General features: G+C 41.9%; 1 non-coding gene across 1 annotated transcript in view; it reads right to left on the bottom strand.

Moving 5' to 3' along the window:
- The window catches only part of LOC101330469 (uncharacterized), a 236,435-nt gene extending 229,724 nt beyond the window's left edge, over nucleotides 1-6,711 (bottom strand). The window contains exon 1 of the transcript XR_012325033.1: nucleotides 5,943-6,711. This is a non-coding gene — a transcript (uncharacterized protein). The remainder of the gene's footprint in view (nucleotides 1-5,942) is intronic.
- Between the last annotated feature and the right edge of the window lie 9,190 nt (nucleotides 6,712-15,901).

The following is a 15,901-nucleotide window of genomic DNA, read 5'->3' on the forward strand; positions in this document are numbered from 1 at the left end:
CAGATTGATAAATAGATATAGAGAGAATAATGTACCCATTATGTTTAACCATTGCTGATGATACTACAGTGATATTAAAGATGATAACAGCGATATCAATTACTACTTGCTGAATCTTCACTATACATGATACTGTATGCTAGGCACTTCACATATATTATCAAATCTAGATATAGGGAAATCTAGAACTGCTATTTCCATAACCATATAACAGATAAGATTACTAAGAATTAGACAAGTTCAGTAATCTGTCCAAGATCCCACAGCTAACAAGCCATGAAGCAGGGAATCTAATGCAGCCAGCTCTGACTCCAGTACTTATAATAAATACCTTATTTATATTGAGGCGCATTCAGAATTATTGTGCTTTTTTTATTGACTTGACTTATGCTATGGCAAACAGCATTACAATGACATTTTAATATGTTCGTAAATAGTTCCCCAAACTATACTCAAATAGTAAAGTTGTTAATATTTATGATAGAAGAGTTGTGCTACCCCATTAGCAGTGTAAAGATTCTGTTAGTTAATGTTAATTATGTCTTATATGCCTTTTTTTTTAACATCTTTATTGGAGTATAATTGCTTTACAATGGTGTGTTAGTTTCGGCTTTATAACAAAGTGAATCAGCTATACATATACATATATCCCCATATCTCTTCCCTCTGTGTCTCCCTCCCTCCCACCCTCCCTACCCCACCCCTTTAGGTGGTCACAAAGCACCCAGCTGATCTCCCTGTGCTATGTGGCTGCTTCCCACTAGCTATCTATTTTACATTTGGTAGTGTACTTATATGCCTTTTTAAAATAAAAGGTACAATTACAGGCAGTTTTCCTTTTCTCAAATTCTAAATTTAAACACTTTAATCAATTTATTATTTTACTTTCCTTCCCCATCATCTTCCTTCATCTCAGGCCACTCAATCTTAAAAAGAGTATTATTCCACAGGGTTTCATAGATGGTGATGTCCTGAGGTCATCACAGCGAAGGAAAAAGCCTGTACAATATTGAATCACAATCTTAAAACTATGCAATTTTAAAGACAGGTAAAATTTCTGGACTATCAACTTCTAGAATACCCTTCATCACTTTGTGCAGTAAACATTAATTGGATGCCTACTGTATGCCAAATGGGTCAGAGCAGAATAAGTCTCATTTCACACTTTCACATTAAACTCTGATTCCTTTGGCAAGTACCATATAGGAACACGTAACACTGACCTCTATGCAAGAAGCCGACATTATAAGGATATTAATGGCAAGCATAAAACATGCAATATCAGAACCTCTGAGCTATTAAAACTACTTAAATATGGCATCAGTTCTTAAGTTACCTGATTTTAAAAAGTAGTTGAACCTAAGAAAATTGTTGAGTCCATTAAAAACTGCATTAAGCTATAGCACTGCTCTAGCATTGCTCTAGATCAGGTTATTTCTGTCCTTCATGCCAATCATCTTCCTTACAAATTCCTTAAGAATTCACTCTAACTTGAACTGTCATAAATCTCAGTTGCTAGAATGCATTTACTTTACAACTTAACTTGGTCCCCCTTTGGTTCCCTGTTTTAAGTAAACTTAAAAAAAAACACATCTGTCCAAGAGCAGCGGCACAGCACAGTGGACTGCCTGGGCGCAAAGGCCAGCTCTGCCGTTTAGCAGGTGTGGGGCTAAAGCCATTTATTTAGGCTTGCTGAGCCTCACTTCCTCACCTCCTCAATGAGGATAATAACAAAAACATCCGCTTTACCTATTTATTTCCCCTCTGGGGAGAGCAGGGCGGCTACCAGAATTAAGTGAGTTAATATTAGCAGAGTTCTTTGGACAGTGTCAGGCACATACTAGAGGTTATGATAAGTGTTTTTTAAATAAATTGTTCAAAAAAGTTTGGTACACTCCCAATTTTTTAACATCAGACTAGTTGAGCATTTAATAAGTATCATTCTCCAGATAAGGATGACTTCACAAACCGCATATGCCACAAAGCGGGACTCTCTTCGTATTGTACAAAGTTATGAGACAAAACGTAGATACATACTTAAACATACACAAGTATATAAAGTATACAAGTAGATAGAGATGTGCTCTAGATATATACACGTGCTCATATGTACATAAATATTTATACAGAAGCACGTGTGTATATTGATGTAACTTACCAACCTCCCACACACAATCCAGGTAAAATGGCCTAAAGTCAAACCAACTCTGCCAACATCTCTTAATACTGACAGAGCTTTCTTTTGTAAAACTTTTCAAGAAGAGGGAAAATAATCCATTGTACCAAATGTTAGTTAAGACGTGATAATGGAACTTGCATATGAGATTTAAAGAGGTCCATTTACCCTGCCTAATACATTATGGGGATCTCCAGATATAATCTTTTACTTCTACTTTCGATAAGTGTTAGCTGCTCTGAAATGATTTTGAGTTAGATCAGTGATTTTCAAGTGTAGTTCTTAATATCTTGCTTTAATTGCACTCCTGCTGTAAAGGTTAGGATAACCTCATGACCCTCAGAAACAAATATCGGTTCTAGACTGAGCAAAATTTGTCAACAATTAAACTGGATTTCAGTGGGAAAGAAGTTATACTTTTGCTGGTTTTAAAGAATTTGTATTAAATTCACAGAGGAATTACAATGTAGGATTTTTCTAAACAGTAACAATTTAGGTCATAGTGAAAGTTTAACTAATGATTTTGGTTTTGAGGTCCCCCTCACCACCAAAAAAAAGGACAGAACTTGAATGAAGATAAATCTGAGGTTTGACAATCATTTACTTAACTTGACTTGCTCTCTCCTTTCAGACTATTCACCTTTTCTTAAAACAAAACAGGCTATAATTCCGTTACCAATCAATAACTCCTCACTTAATTGCAATAATCTCAGAATATGAAATATTTGAATAAAGTATTAAATAGAAAATTTAAAAATCATGCATAAATAAAATATACAAGTATTCACATAATTTCAGTGGCACAAGAGTGTTACTGCTTACACTCTATTCCCCGTTTTAAGCATCATTTTTAGCAAGTGTCCCCTTTACTAAGGGATTGCTATCTCCTTTTACTAGGAAGTTACCTTGAGAGTTACTTCATTCATGAATGAACATCCGTAAAATAAAAGACCACTCTGGCAGACCTACCAACAGAGTCAAAGAAAATTCTTCTCAAATAAAATTTCCATAAGGTATTACCCTTTTTCTAAAGAATCCTAAATAACCATTTTTGTTAATCTGCTCTTTTACATATAACTGCACTTGTAAGAGAGGTTACTGTTCCTGAGATTATAAAAATAAAAAGATGAGAAAAGGAGCATAATATTTGTTGCATTCTAGGAATTCGGGTTAGCTTTCTCAATGCAACAGGAACATTTGCATTTACTCATAAATGAATACTAATGACATATGCAGATCTGGCACTGCTTCATAGAAATCACACACAGAAAGCTAGAGCAGTGCACAGATAGTTCTATTTCTCCAAAGTATTCAAAGAGTGAGAAGATTAAAGTCAACATCAATTCTCTGAAGTTGAGTCATAGCTAAATGACACGATGTGTTAAGAATAATGGTGGGATTTATGGTGAAAGCGAACTTAGCTATTGAACATCTTGTATGATTTTTGAGTCAACAGCTCATGATTGACCACCTACTTTGGGCAAAATGCTGCTTCCTTAAATAAGTCACTGTTCTGCAGTTCTTTTTACATTACACAGTGTAGGAGTAAGCATCCAGCTTCCACTGGAAACCCTTCCTTGCTATTTAAAATAACACTCAGCTCAGCTTTGCATATGTGTGTACTCCTGTGCTCCTTTTTGAATGAGTGGAAATTCAGTGAGTAAGAAGATTATTCATTCAAAAACATCTGTGTATGCCTGCAAAATGGTACGGACAATGATGCAAGCACAGTCAACTCACTGTGGGCATCACCTGCTCACAAAGAAGTCAAAGGGACTTCTAAGGGAAGTGTCAAAGGGACACTAAAATTTAAGAATGAGGTCTGGCTTAACCTAGAAACCACGATCCTAGTACTTCTGCAAAACTCTGAAGAGTATGCTTGTGGTTTCCCATATTATCTCCTTTAGGCACCTATTTGAAAATATTACTTTATATTATTGATGATGTTTCTATATATTTTATTAATCCAGGAAAGAGTATTTTTTTAAATAGCCCAGAGTAATCTGGAAAGGGCCAGAGCAGTTTTCTTGTTCACTGCTAAGAGTCCCTGCACTGGAGACAGTTAAATTTAAGCAACAGTTTCCTTCCCATCATTATGTTTCTTATACTGTCTTCCTGTGTCTCCATCAGTTCACTAGTGAATGACTTCATATCCCTAAAGAAGCCTACCCTGCCGCACATTCAGTCACTTTAAGCAAGGTCCATTTGTAAACAGAGGGAGAAAGGTAAGTAGATCGCTTTCATTTCTCCTTTTAAGAGCATTACCAGGAGGAACCACTACGGCAACTTAAAAAAAAAAATCTGCTACAACATAATTGACACCAATAAAAACATTAAAAATAGTTTTGATATCCAATTTTGTAATCCCTTTTATTATCTTCAACTTTTCTTGGAATAGAAGCTGAATATACTTGAAATAAATTGTACTGTGGAAACATTCGTCTAAAGCCCTGAAATATGTCAAAGCTACTGAGCAAAAAAGCTTTCAGAAGCACCCGCTTTAAATTACTTCTAGCAAATCAGTTCAGAAAGGAGCACCGTGAGAGAAAGAACGCCCACCCACTCTCGCTCCCACCCCAATCCGACCCTGAATGCTATTTATCCGACTAAGATTACATAAATCAGAGAAGAGTTACAGTGCAATTAAATGTATCCACGAAGTAATATGATATAAAGCACTTTGCAAATATTAAACCTCCCCTTAAGGGATCAATGTTTTCCATGAAGAAGCTGGGGGGTGGGGGGGAGAAAAGCAGAAGGGAGGGAGGGTGAGAGAGAGAAAGAGTCCGACCCACCGGGTGAGTACTGAGGAGACCGGGATCTGAGCAGCTTCTCTTGGGTGGGTGCCCTGAAGCACTCAATGAGGGAAGCCAGAGAGCGGAGCCCACCAAGGTGAAGTGATTCCGGAGTCGTGACAGAGGTTTGCTCGCTGTGCACCTGGAACCGCCAGGTAGAGGCATCCGCAGGGGGCTGGGCGCTCCTTCCTGGCTTCCCCAAACCAAGGCGGTCGCCCAAGTCGCAGAAACAGAAGTCTCTGCGCTCCAGTTAGTAGCCACAGCGACCTCGCGCACCTCTGAGTAACAACGGTATGACCACCCACTCCATTGCATTTATCTCCTGAGTATGTGTGTGTGAGTGTGTGTGTGTGTATGTGTGTCGGGGGTGGGTGGGAAGGGCTGCGTGAACTGCGTGCACTGGGGCTACCCTGGGGCGGGGACCGGTACTTCGAGGGGTGGGGGCCGGCGGGGCGGAGAACGCACCCCACCCGCAAGTTCACCGCGCCTTTGCCTGCCCTGTGCTTGTCCTCCTTGGGCCTCGCAGCCCCCCACTCGCCCAAAGCCGTCTCGCGCTCCAAGCGACAGCCCCACAATCACCCCGGCAAGGGGCCGAGGGCGGGCCCCCAAACTCTGCTGTGCGCAGTTAACGCGTGTTTCCAACCTCCCTCAAAGACAGCCCAGAGCGCTGCGACCGGCTCGAGGAGAGACAGACAGACTGACACGGACAACTCTCTCAATCTACCCCGAGAATCCTCCCTAACGTTTCCCATCTCGCACTAGTTTAACCTCGAGCCCCAGAGAACGTCTCAAAAGTCTCCTTCAGGGAGTGCCCAAGAGAACCGCGCCCCACAAAGCGCTTTGGCCGGCATCACACGGATGTCTCTCCTCGGCGACCTCCCCTCTTGTCATTTCCCCCCAAATCTACGAAGCTTCAGCCCTCTGTGCTCGAGCCCCTCCCCGGAGCGAGGCGGGCAGCGCGCCCTGCTCACCAACGTCCCCGGCGGCGGCAGCGTGGGCGGGAGCCCAGGGCGCGTGGGCCAGCAGCTGGTCGCGCCGGGCCACAGGGCGTCTCCTGCAGTCCCGTTGGCAGTTGGTGCAGTAGTTCCGAACGTCCGGGCTTCGGCTCCACGGGGAGCGAGGCGCTCGAATGCGAGCGAGCCAGCGGGGCTGTGCGTGCGCGCGTGAGAGTAAGAGGCAGGCGGGCCCTACACGCAGGCGGCGGCGGCTGCGAGGTCTGGGGCGGGGAGCCAGGAAGGGGAGGAGGCGCGCGAGAAGTAGTGGAGTTTAGGGCGCGTTTCCCGCACTTCCCCTGGAGGCTGGAGCCAGGTACGGCAGGGCGCGCTCCCGCGGCGCGGGCACGGCAGGGGCGGCCGCGGGAGCCCGAGTCCGCGCAGTGCCTGGGCCCGCAGCGCCTCTGCGGGAGGAGGTGAGCATCCTCCTCGCCCCACGCGGGCACCGGCGCGGCCCCAGTCTCTGACCGCCGAGCGGAGAACCTCCTGCGTCCTCAGTGACAGGTCCTTGGGCAGCTTGCTTCCTCCCAATTAGCCTAAAACCAACAGTCAGTGCGGCTGGGATCTTCCCTTCCGGGGTCTTGGAGCCGCCGGGGCCAAGCTGCGTGGGCGCCCGGCTCCCCGCGGCTGGTGCTGTCACGGCCGCCGCCCGGCTCCCGGCGGCTGCCTCCCGGAGACGTGCCCAGCTGTGTGCGCGTGTGTGTGTCTAAGCGAATCTCTTCCCCTCCATCACTCGGGCGCGCGGGAGGGATCGGGTCCCCGGCGACCAGCTGCGGAGTGGCTGCCAGTCCCCACCCTCCCCGCTCTCTCCCCACCCACCCCGCCCCTACTCCTCCTAGCCCTCGTCCTCCTCCCCTGCTCCTCCTCCAGCTGCCGCTCTGGAGCTCCCAAAGGCAGGGGAGAAACCGCAGCGAAAAGGGCGGGGAAGGGTGGGGAAGGAAGCGCAGGTGTCTTCAGCCGAGAGCGGGCCCGCCCACACGGGAGCAGCTTGCTGCAGGGGGAGGGCAGGGCCTTAGGCGGAGAAGGGGAAGGAGAGGATTTACGCGGAGGCCGAGGTCCTGCGGCTGAACCGCAGCGCGTCCCACCAGGAGCGCGGTGAGGAGGCCGGGTGGGCGCTCAGGGCTCCCCGGCCAACTGAAGTCGCAGCTTGGGGAACCCGCGGAGTGACCAGGGTGGCAGAACCCGGGAACACAGAAGTCGGAGAAGCTGAGACCGGTCTCTCCCGGGTCAGAGGGGCCTAGACCTGGAGCTTGGGGCACACAGGTGTCCAGGGAGCTCGAGTGTGGCTCCAGCATGCCAGACGGGAGAGCTGGAGGCTGTGAGGGGTCGGGCGGCTGCGGCAGCGGCGGTTCTCAGACTGCTGTGTGCCTCCGGAGTCGCAGGGGGCGATCACCGCCTAGCTGGGAAGCGGAGATCAGGGCTTTGCCTTTTTCCTGGTTCCAGATCCCAAACCCGAGAGGCACACTGGCCTTCCCAATTCAGTCAACGTCCTACCTACCCCTTGCTCCCAGAATAGCAGTGGGGCAGTGGACCCTACGTGCTATTTCCTGTGCTCTCTGCCTGATTGAAAAGATCCCACCTAATCTGAGACTGATGTGTTGATTCTTCTTTCCTAACTCCAGTCCCCTCACTCATCATCTAGCCCCACCCGACTAAAATTTCCCAGAAAACTAGTATCTTTCTCATTGATAAAGTTTTCCCTTCTGGAGTTTGCTTAATCGCTTCTCGGCCTTTTGGCTAAGATCAAGTGTGGAGTTTGCTTAAAAAACAATTTTTTTTTCTCTCGAGGTATTAGGTCTCATATTAATTCCCTAGTACAAATGCAATACGCAGAAAAGTCCTTTAGACTGAGAGTCACGTTATTGCTTTATGAGCGCTGGTCTGTTTTCAAATGAGTCATAGAATGCAGAGTCGAGTCAGCCTGGGGTCCTGGAGAGAATTGGTCCATTTAATTAGAGGTCTGTTGGAATGCTCACTGGCAACAGCACTGGAAAGAATTGTGGTGCTTCCGCCAGTATCCATTCTTTTCTATTATGGTAATTTTACTTTGTTAATTTAGGCAATCTGAAAATGAAAGGTTGGATGCAATTCACAAGGCACAATATTTCTAGATTATCATTCAACTGTGACCCCCACCCCCTTCCCCATGCCCACTCTCACCATCACTTCCAAAGGTGGTGAACTCGGATCTCAAGCTGTCTGTACTTTTTCAATTTCAGGATACAGCCTGAAGGACAAAGCTGTTGAGTTCTAGAAAGAGATAACTTAAATGTAAGTAAACTTATTTACCAACTACTCAGACAAAATCATAAGCTCAGCAGCAAGAACAGAATGTATGTTGTTTAATATATTGAGCAGGAGGAAAGATGGCTGTTTGCCAGATATGTGATCCATTAACCTCTGTAGCTCATTGTTGGCAACAATAGCATACAATCACATCCTTATGTTTGAAAGACAAGGGATTTTTTCCCCATCTCAAAATCACAATGCCACACTATAGTCTAAAAGAAACCTCAAACAATACAAGTAAAAAAGGAAGAAACACGATTTGCTTTTTTCTGAACAAATGTTGCTGTTCTGTTATTCTGGAGAGGAAAAATGCTGATAAGCAATAAAGTCTGCAAAAGCATGACAATAGATTTTGAAGAATGCATCGCTCCATCTATCAGTCTTTTCAATTAGTCAACTTTATTTAAAATGTTTATTTATATTACCTTTTTATTGGTATTCGTTCTTTCTTTTGTGCCAGGAAGATTACTGAGGAGGACGATGGGGTGAGATGAATCTAGTTTCTCATAATTCTGTCTTGCTTCAGGTTTATGTTTGGCAGGAAAGGAACAATCAACAGCCCGTGCTTTCTCAGCAGTTCTAACTTCTCAGAGAATCCTTAGCTCTGTAGCTGATGGACTAAGGCATTGTCACAGTGATTTTGCCTAGCTTGTGCAAGATCACATCTGGGGCTGGGAGCAGGTACAACCCCAGAAACTGTGAAGCAAAGCTCTGGAAAGGCTTTCTACCTAGCCTTGGGTTGGAGGATTAGATCAGGGTATATGCACTTTCAGCGTGTGCTGCTCTTCAACTCCTCCAACAATGTGGCTTTCTTGCTAGATAAAGCGCAGAGGAGGGTGGGTGGGTGTCTAAAATTTTAGTAGAAACATTTTAGTATTGTGTGAAATTAAACAAATAAAACTAAACACTGGATGAAGAGGCACAGCCAAAAAATCTTTTTAGAATGCAGTTTTGAAAACGGCCGCAGATTCATTGGTTTGGTTTAGTCACCAAAGCCAAATAAAGTGCACAGTAATAAAAACATCTGGTTAATTAGTTTTCATTTGGTAAAGAATATATTTTTTCTGAGCATCATCACACTCTCTTGTCTCATAAAGATGCAACCGTTAAATACTGTTCAGCTTACGGTTTCAAATGGAGGCTGTCCTTTCAGTAAAGTATAGAAATGTTTGTCATTATTAGAGGGTATTTGACTTGTTTTCCAACTATATCTTTTTTTTTTAAAACGAGCTAATCACTGACATCTAGACTCAGTTGGTTAAGTAAATATTTATTAAAAGGAACTCTTTTTGTGCCAACCACTGAAAACCAAAAGATGAATAAAAGAAGCCTCTGGTCTCATAGGGTGAGTTCAGTAATCACTAGGGTTATCCGGTGTAGGTCTGGTTCAACAGGAGTCCTTACCTTTTGCAGAAATGAGCCCGAGCCCACATCTCCATGCTCCATCACTGTATTTGAATGTCCCTGTATGAAAGTTCTGGTTTTCTGTTGTGCTAGGAAATGTTAAGCAGTCAGAGGCCTAAAAGTGTAAGGCCACACCTGAATATAAGGAAACTATTTCTTATGGAAGAGGTGGGTCCACAGATCTGATGTCAGAAACGATGAGGACAGTCAAGAGGATTTAACCCCTCTCTAGGTCCAGACCATGCTGGCTAATAGAAGTGTCATGCAAGCACAAATGTGAGCCACATGTACAATTTTAGTTCTATATAGCTCATTTAAAAAGTAAAACAAAACAGGTAAAATTTAATAATATATTTTGTTTAACTTACTATATCTCTAAGATATTATAGCTTTGACACATGATCAAGATATAATTATTAGTGAAATATTTTACATTATTTTTTTCACATCATGATGGGCAGAATGGCTCCCGCAAAAATGGAACCTAGACCATGAGAGAGTAGAAGGAGGACTTTCAAGGCTGCAAGGAGCAGTAGGGGTAACAGTATAAAGACCGGAAAATGAATGGTAGGTTGATTGGCTGATAAAAAGGTCCTTTGACTGTAGCAAAAAGCTTTTGTAAGGAAAGCTGTAGCTGATGTTAAAGAGGGAAAGGTTAGTTAGCTCTAGATCTGCTCTGTTCAATACGGTAGCCACTAAGCACATGTGGCCATGAAGCTCTTGAAGTGTGACTAGTCTGTGAGTATAAGATACATACTGGTCTAGGAAAAAAAGATAACAGTGGCTTGAACTAGGTGGAAAGGCATGGATGGTCTTCAGATATATTTCAAGGGCACAGCCATAGGACTTGCTGATAAATTGAATGCAGTGAAGCAAAGTAAGGAACCAAGGATGACTTCTAGATTTGGAACAACTGGGTATATGTTGTTACTATTTACTGAAAAGGGAAATAATAGGGTAGTAGAAAGGCTTGGTGAAGCAAGGTCCCCACCAAGAGGATACATTAGGCATCCAGATGGAGATGTCACTTAAGGAGGCAGATATATCAGTTCAGAGGTTTGAGAAAGCCTGGGGTTAGAGATATGAATTTGGAAGTGATCAGCATACGGAAGGTGTTCAAAGCACCCAGTGGGGGAAAAAGAAAATAGAAGGAAGCCCTGGTGATTGGGAAGGAGGGAAGGAAGAGCATAGATAGAAGACTGAAAAGAAATTGCCTGGCCAATTAAAGGCAAACTAAGAGTCTGGCAACTCAGAAGTTGAGAGAAGAAAGCATTTCAATGAGGAGGTAGTGGCCCCTATGTCAAATACTGCTCAGAAGTCAATAAAAGAAAAATAGGGACACCTGTATTGAGTTTGGCAGCACTGGAGATAATTAGTGACCTTTACAAGAGAAGTTTCAATGGCAAGGTTAAAGCCAAACTGAATTGAGTTGAAAAGTGAATGGGAAATGAGAAAGTAGGGAAGTGAGGGCAGACAGCATTTTGAGAAATTTTTCTTTGAAGAATTGCAAAGAAATGGGGACATAGTCCAGAGAGGGATATGGGACTAAGGGATATTTTGTTTTAAGATGGGAGGTACTAGAACATCTTTGTATAATGATAGAAATAGTCCAGTAGAGAAGGGGAGAATGAAGAGAATAATTGAAGATAAAGTCCTTGAGTAGGGTAGAAAAAAGGGGGTGCGGACAAGTGGAGGTGTTGGTTTCTCAGGAGCAGGCACCATTGTTCCCTCATAAACAAAAGGAAGACAGGAGTTGTAGAACCAGATGAAAGAATATGTAGACCTAGTCAAGAGAAGGTGAAGGAGTTGTTTCTATTTTCTCAAAATATGAGTCAAAGAGTAGTATTTTAGAGAAAGGAAGTAATGGAAAATTGAGGAGCGAGGAAAAATCATGGAATAGTGATTTCAGAGAGTGAGAAGTCAAGCTTCCTAGAAGAAAACAAGAAATTAGGTGGGGGAGTGTTGACTGCTATTGGAGGTTTGAGGTCCTGAATTTCCTATGAAATCAGTGAAGCCAGTTAGATAATTTTCTCCAAGAATAATCAGCTGATAAAGTATACATATGGAGAAGCCAAGCAAGTGGTTGCATTCTGCCCAACTGGGAATATTTTAAGCAGCATGGAACATGGGAGTTGAGACTGTCTGCAAAAGAATTGTTATAGGGCTAGATCATGATATTCAACCTGAGTACAGAGGAAAGTGGAGTCAGGAGGTTGAGATGATCAGTGAAAAAGTAGTGAGGTCAAGGGCTTCATTTCAATTTTAAGAGTGATTCAGTCTGGCAAGTAGGAGTTGGGACAAATTGGGGAAGGAGGATCTTAATTTTTTATAGGCAAGGTATTTCTATGCAGAGTCTAAAAGGAGAAAATTAGGGAGTCAGATCAATCTAGATTCAACTTACATTTATTGGAATCGAATGTGTGCTACACTCTGTACTGGGCACTTTCCTGTTATTTCATTTAATCCTCACAATATCCCTGTGCTTTGGGTAAGATAAATCCTTGTTTTATAGATAAGAAAATAAAACAGGGACGATTAAAAAAATAAATAAAATTAAAAAAAATAAAATACATACTGGATTTCAAAGTCTCAGTGCAAAAAAAACCTTGTGAAATGTTTATTAATAATTTTATATTAATGGTTGAAATGATAACCTTTTGGATACCTTGGATTACATAAATTATGTTATTAAATTATTATTACTTTTTTTAAAAAAGCTTTTTAAATAGAGCTACTGGAAGATTTTAAATTACACATGTAGCTTGCATTATACTTCCACTGGCCATCACTGCTCTAGACTAAGTGCTTCTTATACTTTAATGTACATATGAATCACTGGGGAATCTTGTTAAAATGCACATTTAGAAACTCCCAGGTAAACTGCTGTCACTGGTCCTTGGGCCACACTTTGAATATCACAATGATGATTGACAACTTCACCTGCAATATAGAACCCTTCAGGAATTTTTTTTTTAAATCACAGTGACCAGATTGCTGCACCCAAAATTAATTAAATAGGAATCTCTGAAGTTGTGACCTGAGGATAAGTATTTGTTATAGCTCTCTAGGAGGTGATTTTAAAATATTACAAATTTCAGAACCACTGCGTTAGAAGTTCTTGAATAGAGGTGAACTAATTTAAACTTTATTCTGTAGAAAATGGAGAAGTTTATATATCAGGTGCAATTAACTTGTCACTAGCAAATATTCACTGAGTGTAATTATTATATGTAAGTCATGGTGACTTATATCCTGCCTTCTAGAAGCTTAGGAACTAGTTACAGAGATAAGATACCTACTTAAATAATGGCAAAGCAACATAGCATAGGTTCAGCATGACTGGTATAGATATTAAGAGTTATAGGAGTCCAGAAAAGGAAGAGTTAGTCTTGGATGGGATAATTAGTGAATCTTCCTGGAAGAACTGATGTGTAAGAAAGATCTGATTCAGGGCTTCTCAAACTATAGAATGCATCAGAATCTTCTCGGGTGACCAGGGCAAGGCCACTATTGTCATGGAACACTGCTGCTAATATCACCCCTGCCACACTATGAATGAATTGTAAAACCACCTGCTTCTCTGTCCCAGTAACTCAAGTTCAAAGTCCCCAGTGGGAGGCTGACTAACTGAGCCCAGACCACATGCTCCGGCCTAGGCTGCCAGGAGCCACTGGCTATGTACAACTTTTCACCAACACTGCACACAAAGGAACTTTTTCCAAAAGCAGGGATAAAGATGCAAGTCTGCTCAGCCTGCCCCCAAACTCCTCACCCTACCCTTGCCAAAGCCAAATCAAAACGAAACAAAACCAAAAAACCCCAAAACAGCCAATTAAAGAAACAAAATGTCTACCACAGGTAGTATTACTAAAAACATTGACATATATGAGGGGGGACTTGATTTTGGCAAATTCAATCTCAGATTGTTAAGCTTGAGATTATGATGTTTAACTCAAGGAGAGTTGCCCATTTAGTTTGGGGAATGAGGCAAAGGCTAGAGAAGGTTGCTTAGGTGTCATCTGCATGGAGGTAACAATAGAGAACAAATGTGAGCTTCAGGAGGCTTAATGTAGAAGGAGAAACTCTGGACAGAGACTCTTATAATATCCTCATACTTCTGGGACTAAAGGAGCAGTACAAAAGGGGTGTTGCATTACCTCTCAACAGCTATTAACCCTCCAACCAGCTCAGATTAGAAGAGTTAAATAAGAATTTCTATGGTAGTAGTTCTCAGAGATTTTAATATGCCGATTTGAATTATGAAGCTCTGATTATGCTACACTTCCAAATATCATTTGACTATGGAACTTTCTTGAGAAACTAGTGATATATTGAAGACATTTTGGGAAACAATGGGCTAGAATTATCTGGAACCAGAAAAAGACAAAAAGATCTTAGAGAAATGTCCAGGGGGAGAAACTATAGTCCAGAATCCCGATTATTCTGACAATTCTGGTGCCTGTTATTCCACTGTTATAGGAGATGGGTTTAATAGTATGGAGATTAGTGGTACTGAATTCTGTTTTACCCCCATATCCCCCAAATGCACAGTGCTTGGTAAATGGAGGCACGCCATACATATTTGTTGAGTGAATAAATAAGAGAATAGTTAAGAAAAGCCCTTTATCTTGTCAATATGGAGGTCACAAGTAACCTCCAGAAGCATTGTTTCAGAATAATGGTGAGGTGGGTTGGAGGAGGCACCCACCTGCTAAGGATTTCTCAAGTGATTCCTCAAGGATCTCTGGCAGAGACTGAATTGCCTACCCCATCATCTGTTTCTCTCTTTTTTTCTTGGTAATATAACAAGAGTGACCATATAATTTATCATCTGAACTAGGACACTTGAGAGAGAGAAGGGGGGAGCTGTTAATAATTATGCCAGGACAACACACACAAAATAGACTTTCAGGCAAACTGGGACAAATGGTCATCTTAAAAATAATTCCTGATTTTTAGCTGAACACTTGACTGTTAGGAATAAAGACTGCCTTGCCCAACCTCTCTTGTATTAATGGGTAACAATGTGACTAAAATGTTACTAGATTTTGACCAGTGTGTGTTCTCATTTATCAAAGAAGATGGTTTCGGTTGGTTGCACATGGAATGTGTCTTTTTTTAAATTGAAGTATAGATCATTTACAAAGTTGTGTTGGTTTCTGGTATAGAGCAAAGTGATTCAGTTATATATGTTTTATATATATATATATATATATATATAAATATGAAAAGAACTTTTCAGATTCTTTCCCATTATAGCTTATTATGAGATATTGAATATAGTTCCCCGTGCTATACAGTAGGTTCTTGTTGTTTATTTTATATATAGTAGTATATATCTGTTAATCCCAAGCTACCAATTTATCCCCCCCCTCCTCTTTAGTGACCATAACGTTGTTTTCTATGTATCTTTAATGGTCTGTTTCTCCTTCCAGCTGGCTGGAATGTGGTTATTCTGGTTAGAGCTTTAGCAGCCATCTTGAATAATCCTGTGCTATTCTGGAGTTTTCTGTTACTTGCGGTTGAACCTAATCCCAGTAGATAAGACCTTATACCAAAGCTGCCTAAAACCAGTATAACATGAGCCACAAATGCAAACCATGTATGTAGTTTTACATTTTCTTGTAGCCATTTTAAAACATAAAAAAAGAACAGGTGAAATTGATTTTAATAATGTATTTAAATAAATGTGTCCAAAATATTATTTTTTCAGAATGTAACCAATATGAAAAAATATTAATGTGATATTTTATACACTTATGTTTTATAGTAAATCTTCAAAATCCCATGTGTGTTTTGCACTTACAGCACATCTCAACTTAGATTAACCACATTTCGAGTGCTCACTAGCCACATGTGGCCAGTGACCACCATATAGGACAACACAATTTTATACCATGAATAACCTCCTCTCACCCATGTATTTTCTATCTCTCCCTCTCCTCTTGCTTGTCTTCAATAGATAAACATAGGTAGGTAAAACTCTGTATATTCCACAACAACAAGAAAACCCTGTTTCATTTCTTACTTCCCAGAAGTGATTTCTCTATTGTTTTTCTTCCCTTCACAACTCTATTTAATTGAATTTGCAATATCAGGTAACTCTGTTCTTGGAATAATGACAGAATGTTGTCCTTCAGGATACCTTTTGATAAATTGGGTCTCTGGGTGTCGATCAGCCATAAGCAATCTATTTTTAGAATGATCCCCTAGCAAATTGAGCCCCTAGCTATCAGGAGTTGTTA

Source organism: Tursiops truncatus, chromosome 12 (genome assembly GCF_011762595.2).
Source record: "Tursiops truncatus isolate mTurTru1 chromosome 12, mTurTru1.mat.Y, whole genome shotgun sequence".
NCBI lineage: Eukaryota > Metazoa > Chordata > Mammalia > Artiodactyla > Delphinidae > Tursiops > Tursiops truncatus.